This window comes from Balaenoptera physalus (assembly GCF_965194825.1).
Source record: "Balaenoptera physalus genome assembly, chromosome: 13".
Taxonomy (NCBI): Eukaryota; Metazoa; Chordata; class Mammalia; order Artiodactyla; family Balaenopteridae; genus Balaenoptera; species Balaenoptera physalus.
In genome coordinates this window covers 71,863,243-71,876,271 of record NC_138892.1, presented here as the reverse complement: position 1 = coordinate 71,876,271, position 13,029 = coordinate 71,863,243, and positions in this window count along the sequence as shown.

Here is a 13,029-nt window from a genome sequence, read left to right as displayed (position 1 = left end):
GGGGAAAATATGCTGCCTACCAATGACACATGGTGACTACTTGAGCCCCCATGATTGGATTAATCTCTGGGCAAAAACAAGTTAAAAGGAGAAGGTGAGAACACTGAATGGATTGAGTTTCCCTGGAAGTGACTACACAAAGTTTTCTGCTCCAGGTGAAATGAAAGTTTGAGAGCTAAGGTAGGTTGAGTTATAGGGAAATAAATTTTTTAAAGTTCTATTTTTGTACATCTGACCTTGTAACTGCAAAATTTATACCCATATAGTAGCTATCTTATAACATTTTACCATTATTTTGCACTTGACTCACATTTGTGTCAGGCTCAGTGGCTGTACATCAGGTACAGTCTTCACAGCCTCATCATCAGTAGAACACCCACATGCATGGAGACCTGATATGTGGCCCAGGTCAAAATTCCTGCCAATATCTGGCCGTGTGAGCTTCTTGGGTCTTAGGCAGAGCTTACTCTTATATGTAGTAGCTTCCAGATAGCAGCTTGTTTGGTCATCTCTGTATTGTGTCCCAGTTGCTCAGTCAATTTATTGAATCTGATTGATTTCTGTAGCCAACCTTTCCTCAAACTCCGGATGGCTTTGGTGGCTACAGACAGATTCAGGGAACTGCACTGGAGCCCAAAAATGATTCCAGAAGGATAGTGAGCTAGTCTCTCATGCAAATACAGATCTGACCTGAAAACCTTTTGTTTGTTTCAAGGTTCAACTCCGCAGGTTGGCATTTAAGAACCTACACACACCAATCTCCAAACAGTCCCTTAAGTACACATAAAATTCTTTTATTTTCTCTGAGCACTAGGTCTTTTCAGCTGTCTCAGCTGTCTTTTACATCTGTTCCGTTTATTGCCTGAAAACTCCTTACTTCACCTTCTACTCTCATACACCCCTCAAGTGCCGGGTTTAGTGTCACCTCCTTTTTGGAAAACTTTCCTAACTTCCCTGGACAATTAATCACTTACTCCTTTGGGCTCCCACAAATTTGGTATACACTTTCTCTAAAGCATTTATCACAGTGTTCTCTAATTATTTATTTTTGTACCTTTTCTTCCATTAGTCTGTGAGTTATTCAAGGGGAAGGATTCATCATGTGTCTAACTTGTTTTGAATTATTCCCAGTGTGCCATGCATCTTCCTGCACAAGTGTGTGAGAGTGTGTGTGTGTGTGTGTGTGTGTGTGTGTGTGTGTGTGTGTGTGTGTGTGTGTGTGTGTAGAAAATCCCCTGGGAATCACATAACCCTAAGATCTTTCTATAGAATATGATATGATCAGGTCTAGTACATTTTGAATTGTTCTCAGCACAATCTCATTCCTACCTGAGTCCCATAAAGGAAACTTCAGTCCCTGAGAAGTTAGATGACTTGTTCCCAAAGCATGGCTCCCAGTCCAGCAGCATCAGCATCACCTGGGAACTTGTTAGAAATGCAGATTCTAACAAATTGGGTATAGAAGGAATGCACTGCAACATAAAAATGTAGGACAAGCCCACAGCTAACATCATACTCAATGGTAAAAGACTGAAAGCTTTTCCTTTAAGATCAAGAACAAGACATGGACGCCCACTTTCCCCACTTCTACTCAACATATTACTGGAAGTCCTAGCCATAGCATTTAGGCAAGAAACAGAAATTTAAGGCATCCAAATTGGAAAGGAAGACATAAAATTGCCTTTTTTTTGCAAATGACATATTACATATAGAAAACCCTAAAGAATCCACCAAAAAGAAAAAAAAAACCAGTTGGAACTAATAAACAATTTCAGTAAAGTTGCAGGATACGAAGTCAATATGCAAAAATCAGGCACATTTCTATACACTAAACGATAACAAAGTATTTGAAAAAGAAATAAAGAAAACAAACCCATTCACAATAGCATCAAAACAAAAACATACTTAGGGAATAAATTTAACCAAGGTGGTGAAAGGTCTGTACCCTGAAGATTATAAGGCATTGATGAAAGAACTTGAAGAAGACACAAACAGATAGAAAGATATCACATAATCATGGATTGAAATAATTAATATTATTAAAATGTCCATAATGCCCAAAACAATCTAAGAGTCTATGGAATCTTTGGAATTAGAACCAAAATCCCAATGACAGTTTTTACAGAAATAGAAAGTATTCTAAAATTTGTATGGAACCACAAAACATCCCACATAGCCAAGCCAATCTTGAGAAAGAAGAACAAAGCTGGAGGCCTCACTTGTCCTGATTTTAAACTATACTACAAAACTTGTAATCAAAATAATAAGATACTGGCATAAAAACAGACACAGAGACTACTAATGGATCAAGTCCAGAGCCCAGAAACAAACTCACACATATATGGTTAACTAATTTTTGACAAAAGAGGCAAGAATACTCAATGGGGAAAAGATAAGTCTCTTCAATAAGTGATGATGGGAAAATTGGATATTCACATGCAAGAGAATGAAACTGGGCTCCTATCTTACACCACTCACAAAAATTAACTTGAAATGGGTTAAAGACTTAAATGAAAGACATGAAACCATAAGACTCTGAGAAGAAAACATAGGAAAAAATTTCCTTGACATTGATATTGGCAATGATTTGCTGTCTATGACACCAAAAGCACAAGAAACGAAAACAAGAATAATCAAGTGGGACTATATCAAACTAAAAAGCTTCTGCATGTAAAAAGAAATGATCAACAAAATGAAAAGGTAACCTACAGGATAGGAAAAAAATATTTCCTACAGGATAGGAAAAAAATATCATGGATAAAGGGCTAATATCCAAAATATATAAGGAACTCATACAAAAAGTAATCTAATTAAAAAATGGGCAAAGGAGCTGAATGGACATAGTTCCAAAGAAGAAATACAAATGGCCAACAGGTACAAGCATTCCTTGTTTTACTGTGCTTCTCCCTTTTGCACTTTGCAGATGTTGTGTTTTTTACAAACTGAAAGTTTGTGACAACCTTGCATTGAGCAAGTCTATCAGTCCCATTTTTCCAACAGCATTTGTTCACTTCATGTCTCTGTGTCACATTTTGGCAATTCTTACAGTATTTCAAACTTTTTCATTATTATTACATTTGCTATGGTGATCTGTGATCAGTGATCTTTAAAATTTTTTTTTAATTTTTTAATTATTTAAAATTATTTTTTAAACTGAAGTATAGTTGATTTATAATGTGTTAGTTTCAGGTGTACAGCACAGTGGTCCAGTTATACATATATACATATATGTATACATATATATATATATCTTTTTCAGATTCTTTTCCCTTATAAGTTATTACAAAATATCCGATATAGTTACTATACTGTGTAGAGCTATACAGTAGGCCCTTGTTGGTTATCTATTTTATATGTAGTAGTGTGTATATGTTGATCCCGAACTCCTAATTTATCCCTCCATCTCACTTTCCCCTTTAGTAAACATAAGTTTGCTTTCTATGTCTGTGGGTCTGTTTTGTAAATAAGTTCATTTGTATTTTTTTTTTACATTCCACATATAAATGATATCATATGATATTTGTCTTTCTCTGTCTGGCTTACTTCACTTAGTATGACAATTTTTAGGTACATTCATGTTGCTGCATATGGCATTATTTCATTCTTTTTAATGGCTGAGTAATATTCCACTGTATATATGTACCATTGTTCTTTATCCATTCATCTGTCGATAGACATTTAGGTTGCTTCCATGTCTTGGCTATTGTAAATAGTGCTGCAATGAACATTGGAGTGCATGTATCTTTTCGAATTATGGTTTTCTCTGGATATATGCCCGGGAGTGGGATTGCTGGATCATAATGGTAACTCTATTTTTAGTTTTTTAGGGAACCTCCATACATAGTGGCTGTACCAATTTACATTCCCACCAACAGTGTAGGAGCATTCTCTTTTCGCCATACGCTTTTCAGCATTTATTATTTGTAGACTTTTTGATGATGGCCATTCTGACTGTAGTGAGGTGATACCTTATTGTAGTTTTGATTTGCACTTCTCTAATAATTAGTGATGTTAAGCGTCTTTTCATGTGGCTGATGGCCATCTGTATGTCCAAATATAGACATTTGGAGAAATGTCTACTTAGACTGTGATCAGTGATCTTTGATGTTACTATTGTAATTGTTTTGGGGTGCCACAAACCACGACCATATAAAGATAGCAAATGTAATTGATAAATGTAGCAAATGTAATTGATAAATGGACTGCTCCAAAGACTAGCCATTCCCCCTTTTGTCTACCTCTCCTTGGGCCTCCCTATTCCCTGAGAAACAACAATATTGAAATTAGGCCAGTTAATGACCCTACAATGGCCTCTAACTGTGCAAGTGAAAGGAAGTTGCACATCTCTCACTTTAAATCAACATTTAAGCTTAGTGAGGAAGAAATACCAAAAGCTGAGATAGGCCGAAAGCTAGGCCACTTGTGCCAGTTAGCCAAGTTGTGAATGCAAAGAAAAAGTTCTTGAAGGAAATTAAATTGCTACTCCAGTGAACACATGAATGATAAGAAAGTGAAACAGCCTTATTTATATGGAGAAAGTTGTAGTGGTCTGGATAGAAGATCTAACCAATCACAACATTCCCTTAAGCCAAAGTCTAATCCAGAACAAGGCCTTAACTTTCCTCAGTGCTATGAAAGCTTAGAGAGGAGAGGAAGCTGCAGAGAAAAAGTTTGAAGCTAGCAGAGATTGGTAATAATATAATATAAAAGAGTAAGGTGAAGTAGAAAGTGCTGATGTAGAAGCTGTAGCAAGTTATCCAGAAGATGTAGCTAAGATCATTCATGAAGGTGCCTACACTAAACAACAGGTTTTCAATGTAGATGAAACAGACCTATGTTGGAAGAAGATGTCATCTAGGACTTTCATAGCTAGAAAGGAGAAGTCAATGTCTGGCTTCAAAATTTCAAAGGACAGTCTGACTCTCTTGTTAAAGGTTACTCCAGTTGATGACTGTAAGTTGAAGCCAATGCTCATTTACCATTCTGAAAATCCCAGGATCCTTAAGCATTATCCTAAATCTACTCTGCCTATGCTCTATAAATGGAACAACAAAACCTGGATGACAGCCCATCTGTTTACAGCATAGTTTACTGAATATTTTAAGCCCACTGTTGAGAACTACTGCTCAGAAAAAAAAGATTACTTTTAAAATAGTACTGCTCACTGAAAATGCACCTGGTCACCCAAGAGCTCTGATGGAGATATATAACAAGATTAATATTGTTTTCATGCCTGCTAACACAACATGCATTCTGCAGCCCATGGATCAAGGAGTAATTTACACTTTCAAAACTTATTAAGAAATACACTTCATAAGGCTATAGCTGCCATAGATAGTGATTCTTCTAATGGATGTGGGCAAAGTCAGTTGAAAGTCTTCTGGAAAGGATTCTAGATGCCATTCAGAATATTCATGATTCATGGGAAGAGGTCCAAATAGCAACATTAACAGGAGTTTGGTAGAAGTTGATTCCAACCCTCACGGATGACTTTGAGGGGTTCGAGACTTCAGTGGAGGAAGTAACTGCCAACGTGGTGGAAATGGCAAGAGAATCAGAATTAGAAGTGGAGCCCGAAGATGTAACTGAATTGCTGCCATCTCATGACAAAACTCAAATGGATGAGGAGTTGCTTCTTATGGATGAGCAAAGAAAGTGATTTCTTGAGATGGCATCTACTCCTGGTGAAGTTGCTGTGGAGATTGTTGAAATGGCAACAAAGGATTTAGGATAGTACATCAACTTAGTTGATAAAGCAGTGTCAGGGTTTGAAAGGATTGACTCCAGTTTTGAAAGAAGTTTTACTGTGTGTAAAATGCTATCAAGCAGCATTGCACACCATAGAGAAATTGTTTGTGAAAGGAAGAGTCAATTGATGTGGCAAACTTCACTGTTATTTTAAGAATTTGTCACCGCTACCCCAACCTTCAGCAACTACCACTCTGATCAGTCAGTAGCCATCACCGCGGACGCAAGACACTCCACCAACCAAAACATGGTGACTCACTGAAGGTTGAGATGGAGGTTAGCATTTTTTAGCAATAAAGTATTTTTAAATTAAGGTATGCACATTGGTTTTTAGACACAATGCTATTGTACACTTAATAGACTACAGTATAAACATAACTTTTATATACCTTGGGAAACCAATAAATTTGTGATTCACTTTATTGTGACATTTGCTTTACTGTGGTGGTCTGGAACGAAACCCATAATGTCTTGGAGGTATGCCTGTATATATATAATGGAATATTAATCGGTCATAAAAAAAGAAGGAAATCTTGCCTTTTGTAACAACATGGATAGATCTTGAGGGCATTATGCTAAGTGAAATAAGCCAGACAAAGACAAATAGTATGATCTCACTTATATGTGGAATCCCCCAAAAACTGAACTCATAGAAACAGAGAGTAGATTGGTGGTTGCCAGGTTTGGGGGTTGGGGGAAATGGGTAAAGGTGGTCAAAGGGTACAAACTTCCCATTATAAGATGAATAGTCCTGGGGATTTAACGTACGGCATGACAACTATAGTTAACAATGCTGTATCAAACACTTGAAAGCTGCTAAGACTATAGATCTTAAAAGTTCTCGTCACACACATACACAAACACAACTATGTGAGGTGATGGATGTGTTAACTAACCTTATTGTGATAATCATTTTGCAATATATGTATATCAAATCATGATGTTGTATAACAAACTTACACAATGTTATATGTCAGTTATATATATATATATATATACACACACATATACATATATACATATATATATATATACATATATATATATATATTTTTTTTTTTTTTGGCCACACTGCGGGTTGCAGGATCTTAGTTCCCTGACCAGGGATAGAACTTGTGGCCCTTGCAGTGGAAGCATGGAGTCCTCACCTCTGGACCACCAGGAAATTCTCTCAATTATATCTTAATAAAACTGGGGGGGAAAGAAGTGCAGGTTCTCAGGTCTCACCACAGAGCTACTGAATCAAAACTCTACAGGACCCCAGCAACCTGTGTTTCCACATTCCCTCCAGGGGATTCTGTACATGTCAACTACCATCTAAGACCCACTCCAGGTATCTCTGTGGTTACTAAGGCAGGGAATTGGGGACTGTCAGGGAATGGGGACAGTTGAGGTGGGTGGACGGTTGAGGAGGAGTGAACCTAGCTCCACAGTGCCTTTCTCTAAGATTGGGGCACTAGTAAAATCCATGTGGGATGAGGTGAATCACTCTTCCATCCCCCACCTGTTGCTGTCCTGACAGATTTTTCATCCCAGCATTTTTGTTAAAAATAGAGCCCTCTGAGGAGGAAATATAGAGCTGTACCTTCTCGCCACGGATGAAATCATCCTGGTGCTTTGATGGATAAAGGGAGATCGACATTCTCTGAGAGCTGGCAGGCTTCCGGGCGTTCTCCGTTGTCAAGGCAGCGCCCATGGAAGACTCTGCAGGGGAACGCAGAGCAGCCCCGTCACCCCAAGGATGTACGCTGCGGCACTCTTGACAGGCAGGAAGACAGGGAAGTGAAGGTTTTAGTGTTTCATAAATCATTTGGAGGAAACTGTGTTTTATTTATGTTCATTTTTGATTGTATTTGAATTTTTATTACAGCTATTTTTCAAAGATGCAAAAGCATTGGAGGCAACCCTGGGGGAACACGCACCTCAAAAGAATGTGGCAGGGGTCGACCTGATTGGCTGAGGGGGTGAAAATTATGCATATTTTAAAGAGCAGTCTGAAGTTGGCTTTCAAAGGCACCAAATCTGAATAAAACTCGGAAGTTTTAAATCGCGACTATGAAGGACCTGGTTTTAAAAGGATGATTTAGTATAAGTGAATCACAGCGCCACCTAAGTGATGTGGAAAGGAATTCAAATTGAGAAAACAGAAGGAAGAATTGGGGATGAATCTCAATTAAATGGGCTAATTAATTGTGTGGACCACCTCAGCGGCTACTTTTTCAGAATCCCCCTTCTCTGATATAATTGAGCCTGCAGTTGGGTCCGTTTATCGTCCCTGGAACTCAGCTCAGTGGCACTAACTCTTCCAGCTGCCTTCATTACCAATGCTGGTCATCAGTACTTCTCCAGCGGGACTGATGGTGTGGCTACCGGCACCAATCAATGACGTGGGCCAGAATGACTAAACAGTGCACCTGTGTGTGTGCGCTGCAAGGAGGTGCGTTTCATGTGGAGGCAAGATCAGTGTCCCACTCCTACTGGATTAGCAAAGGACTTTGATGCTATTGGAACTAAAATGAAAATGGACGTTTTAATTTGAAATTTTTCATGTTGTGATGTTTGCCTCTACAAACATATTTTTTTGTAAGAATGTTGAATTTTGAGATATAGTTTTCCTTTTCCATCTTGGTATGAAGTTAGTTATGGGAAAAATATGTTCTCAATAAAATGAGGAATGGCAAACGGAGACAAGGAGCATTTCTTCTCCAATGTATCACTGAAACAGGACACAGGCAAATACTTTAAGGTACAAAGGTATGTACCAGTGCCGGATGCTGGTACTTTTCTTACAGTATCTGATTTCATAATTCTCCCTATTACGTGACAATGTGACAACCAAAAAATTGGTTCTGAGAAGAAACAGTGCGTTTGGAATGGAAAAGCAAGAGTCAAATAAGAACATTTTTGTTGATAAAAACTGTAAATTAAAAGGTTTTAAAAAGGCATTTTGATTAGCAATATTAGCTGTCACTGATTGAACCGTGCCTGGGACTTGATGTTTATTCACTGGTTAATTCAACTCATATTTAGTGAGCTACTAATGTGTGCCAGGCACTAGCGTGAGCTACAGTGGTTAACAAGCCAGACTTGTGTGTACCTTCACCCAGCTTGTCAGAGCAAGTGCCTACTGTAGTTCACCGCTGAGGAAACTAAAGCCAGGGACATGAAGAAACCTCTGGAGAGTTCTGTGTTTGAAAATACTTATGTCTGGGCTCTACCCTAGATCAGTTAAACCAGAATCACTAAATATGGGGCTGGGGGGCCAGTCTTTTCTTGTAAAGTCCCCTTGGGGGTTCTGATGTGCAGCCAGGGCTTGGGGACACTGCTGCGAGGTCACCCTGGGCCGCCCATAGACAGGAAGCCATGAAGTCAGGTGCACGTAGAACATTGCTATTGACTGAACTCGGCGTCCATGCAGTGGTGTCACTGTCTAGCAGGAGGACGCTCCCGGGGCCTCATGGATTCTCAGCACAATCTCTGCTCTAGGCCTCTCACTTTCTTGAAAAGTTCTGTCAAGGTTCCCAGTTTAAAGACAAATATGTGATCCTCTAAAGGCTTTTCACTTAATAGACTACTACACGCCGTGCAGCATGTGTGCTTTGTAACTTCACTTCAGAGGTTTGTTATATATATATCCTTGTAAGAGCAGTGGCAGAGATAGTGGGGGAGGGAAAGCGCCGGGAAAGGCTCCCCTGGTCCTCTCGGAGGAGAGCAAGTTATCGCTTTGTTTTCAAATAATGCAGTTGGTAATGAGTTTTTGGATGTGTGTGAGCTGTAAATCGTTCTGAAAATTGAACTGAAGATACAGTATCGTAAATCTCTTCTTTGGTGGCGGAATATTTATGGGGAGGACGATCTAATCAGTTATGTGGGTATGCTGTGTCTGACGGCTGACTGAGCGAGACCCTGTACTGAGGATCTATCGCCTATTAGAAAATTCCTCTAGGTGAGCACGCACCTGTGTCAGTTGGAGGACTATTTTTAATGGGAATGATCCAATGATCCTTCAACAGAATCAATCCGGAATGCACTGGTGGAGCAGGTAGGGATATCTGGGGCAGCACAGTGCCAGGAAGGCAAGGATGTGCAAGCTGCACAGTCACCTTCCTGGGGCAGACTCCTCACCCGGTTGCTGTGGAACTTGGTTCCCTAAATCAATGCTTGTTTATTCTAGGAACTCAAGATTCTACAGAAATGCACATTTCGTTAGATTTGTTTTGAAACTCATTATCATCACTATAAATACCTCTGTGTGGAGAGTAATGAAATAAAGCCAAAAGAAGTAGTGAAATCACGGCAAGCTGTGAGCAGTGAAGAATCAAGGCAGCAGTATATACAACGCTGTTTTGATTTTTCTTTTGAATAATTATGACAGTTATTTAAAAGATAAAAATCTATAATTACTATTTGTAGTTTTCAGACATTTTTGTTAGGGGGGGGTTGTAGTGAAACACTTTTTTCAAACAAAATCTGATTTGCAGCCACATTATATAAAACGGATCAAAGGTTGAAGCTGGAGAAGTGACTCAAATCTTGACCTACTTAGCCTCTAACAGCAGTATCTCCCTCCAAAGTACCTCCCTGCTCTCCAAAATACCTCCACCACCCCAAGGTTGTGGCAATCATGGCTCTATAACTGCTGACCTAGTTAGGACTCTCTGCTTTCATAGATGAGGAAACCAAGTCCAGGAAAAGTCAACTGGCAGAGAGAGAACAGAGACAAGGATGCTTGAATCCATTCTTGTGCTCCTTCGGTTAACCCATGCTGCCTATTGACACAGAAGAACTTGGTCACTTTGGGAGAGATAACTCATTTGATTAATTTCACCTCCTTCAGGTCTTTTCTTAAATTTGACCCTCATTTTCCTAATCAACTTTACCCTGATCACTCCATTTAAAGTTGCAGGTCTCCCTCTAGCTCCCTGTACACCTTACACTGTTATATATATATTCTCACAGCACTTATCATCTCCCTGCCTATGATATCATTTATATAATTTGTTTGTGTTTATTGTCTGAACCCCGCTCCTACCAGCCCCTCCCCCAACCACTCTCCACTGGAATCTCAGGGTCATGAGGGAAGGGCTTTTTTTGGGGGGGGGGGTCTATTTGTTCACTGATGTATCCCTAGTATATAGAACAGTGCATGGCATATAATAGGTGCTCAATACATATCTGCTGAATTAATAAATTTTATGAAAACTGACTATAGATTAATGAGATGGTCTCCACAAGTCATCCATGACCGTCTTGCTCATGACTATGTATAATCAGGTTTTATTGGGGAATAGAAAAGGCTCAGCAAATCAAATTAGTTCAACCATTTTCTCCCTCCAAGTGAAAGGTAATTGCCCTCTGAATCAACACTGTGTTAGTTTTGCTTTCAGTAGCATCTGCCTATTGTGGACATGAAGACAGGCATGATAGGACTAGGCTGGTGACTCTTTTCTTTTTATGGCTGAGTAATATTCCATTGTATATATGTGTCACGTCTTCTTTATCCATTCATCTGGATAAATGGACACTTAGGGTGCTTCCAGGTCCTGGCTATTGTAAATAGTGCTGCAATGAACATTATGGTACATGTCTCTTTTTGAATTATGGTTTTCTCAGGGTATATGCCCTGTAGTGGGATTGCTGGGTCATATGGTAGTTCTATTTTTAGTTTTTTAAGGAACCTCCATACTGTTCTCCATAGTGGCTGTATTAATTTACATTCCCACCACCAGTCCAAGAGGGTTCCCTTTGCTCCACACCTTCTCCAGCATTTATTGTTTGTAGATTTTTTGATGATGGCCACTCTGACCGGTGTGAGGTGATACCTTGTTGTGGTTGATTTGCATTTCTCTAATGATTAGTGATGTTGAGCATTCTTTCATGTGTCTGTTGGCAATCTATATATCTTCATTGGAGAAATGTCTATTTAGGACTTCTGCCCATTTTTAGATTGGGTTGTTTGTTTTTTGGATATTGAGCTGCATGAGTTGCTTGTATATTTTGGAGATTAATCCTTTGTCAGTTGCTTCATTTGTAAATATTTTCTCGCTTTCTGAGTGTTGTCTTTTCGTCTTGTTTATGGTTCCCTTTGCTGTGCAAAAGCTTTTAAGTTTCATTAGGTCCCATTTGTTTATTTTTGTTTTTACTTCCATTTCTCTAGGAGGTGGGTCAAAAAGGATCTTGCTGTGATTTATGTCAAAGAGTGTTCTTCCTATGTTTTCCTCTAAGAGTTTTATAGTGTCTGGCCTTAAACAAATGACAATGAAAACACAATGACCCAAAACCTATGGGATGCAGCAAAAGCAGTTCTAAGAGAGAAGTTTATAGCAATACAATCCTACCCCAAGAAACAAGGAAAATCTCAGATAAACAACCTAACCTTACACTTAAGCAATTAGAGAAAGAAGAACAAAAAAAACCCTAAAGTTAGCAGAAGGAAAGAAATCATAAAGATCAGATCAGAAATAAATGAAAAAGAAATGAAGGAAACAATAACAAAGATCAATAAAACTAAAAGCTGATTCTTGGAGAATATAAACAAAATTGATAAACCATTAGCCAGACTCATCAGGAAAAAAAGGGCGAAGACTCAAATCAGCAGAATTAGAAATGAAAAAGGAGAAGTAACAGGTGACACTGCAGAAATACAAAGGATCATGAGATTACTACAAGCAACTATATGCCAGTAAAATGGACAACCTGGAAGAAATGGACAAATTCTTAGAAAAGCACAACCTTCTGAGACTGAACCAAGAAGAAATAGAAAATATAAACCAACCAATCACAAGCCCTGAAATTGAAACTGTGATTAAAAATCTTCCAACAAACATAAGCCCAGGACCAGATGGCTTCATAGGCAAATTCTATCAAACATTTAGAGAAGAGCTAACACCTATCCTTCTCAAATGCCTCCAAAATATAGCAGAGGGAGGAACACTCCCAAACTTATTCTACTAGGCCGGTGGCTCTTAATTCAGGGAGTCCATGAACTTGGATGGGGGAAAGACTACTATTTTATTTTAACTTACCTCTAGCTGAAATTTAGCATTTTATTCAGCTACAGATGTAGGCAACAAACTGCAAGAGACTTTGTTAGCAATAGAAATCACCATTTTTTCATATCATGTTATTGTTTCAGATATATCAAAATATTTTCAATTATTCCCACTTCAAAATTATGGTAGCTATTACACCAGTCTCTAGATTTTATTATTTAATGCATTAATAAAGAATCATATATATTACTATATCACAAATTTGTTAAAAATATTTGATAAGTATATT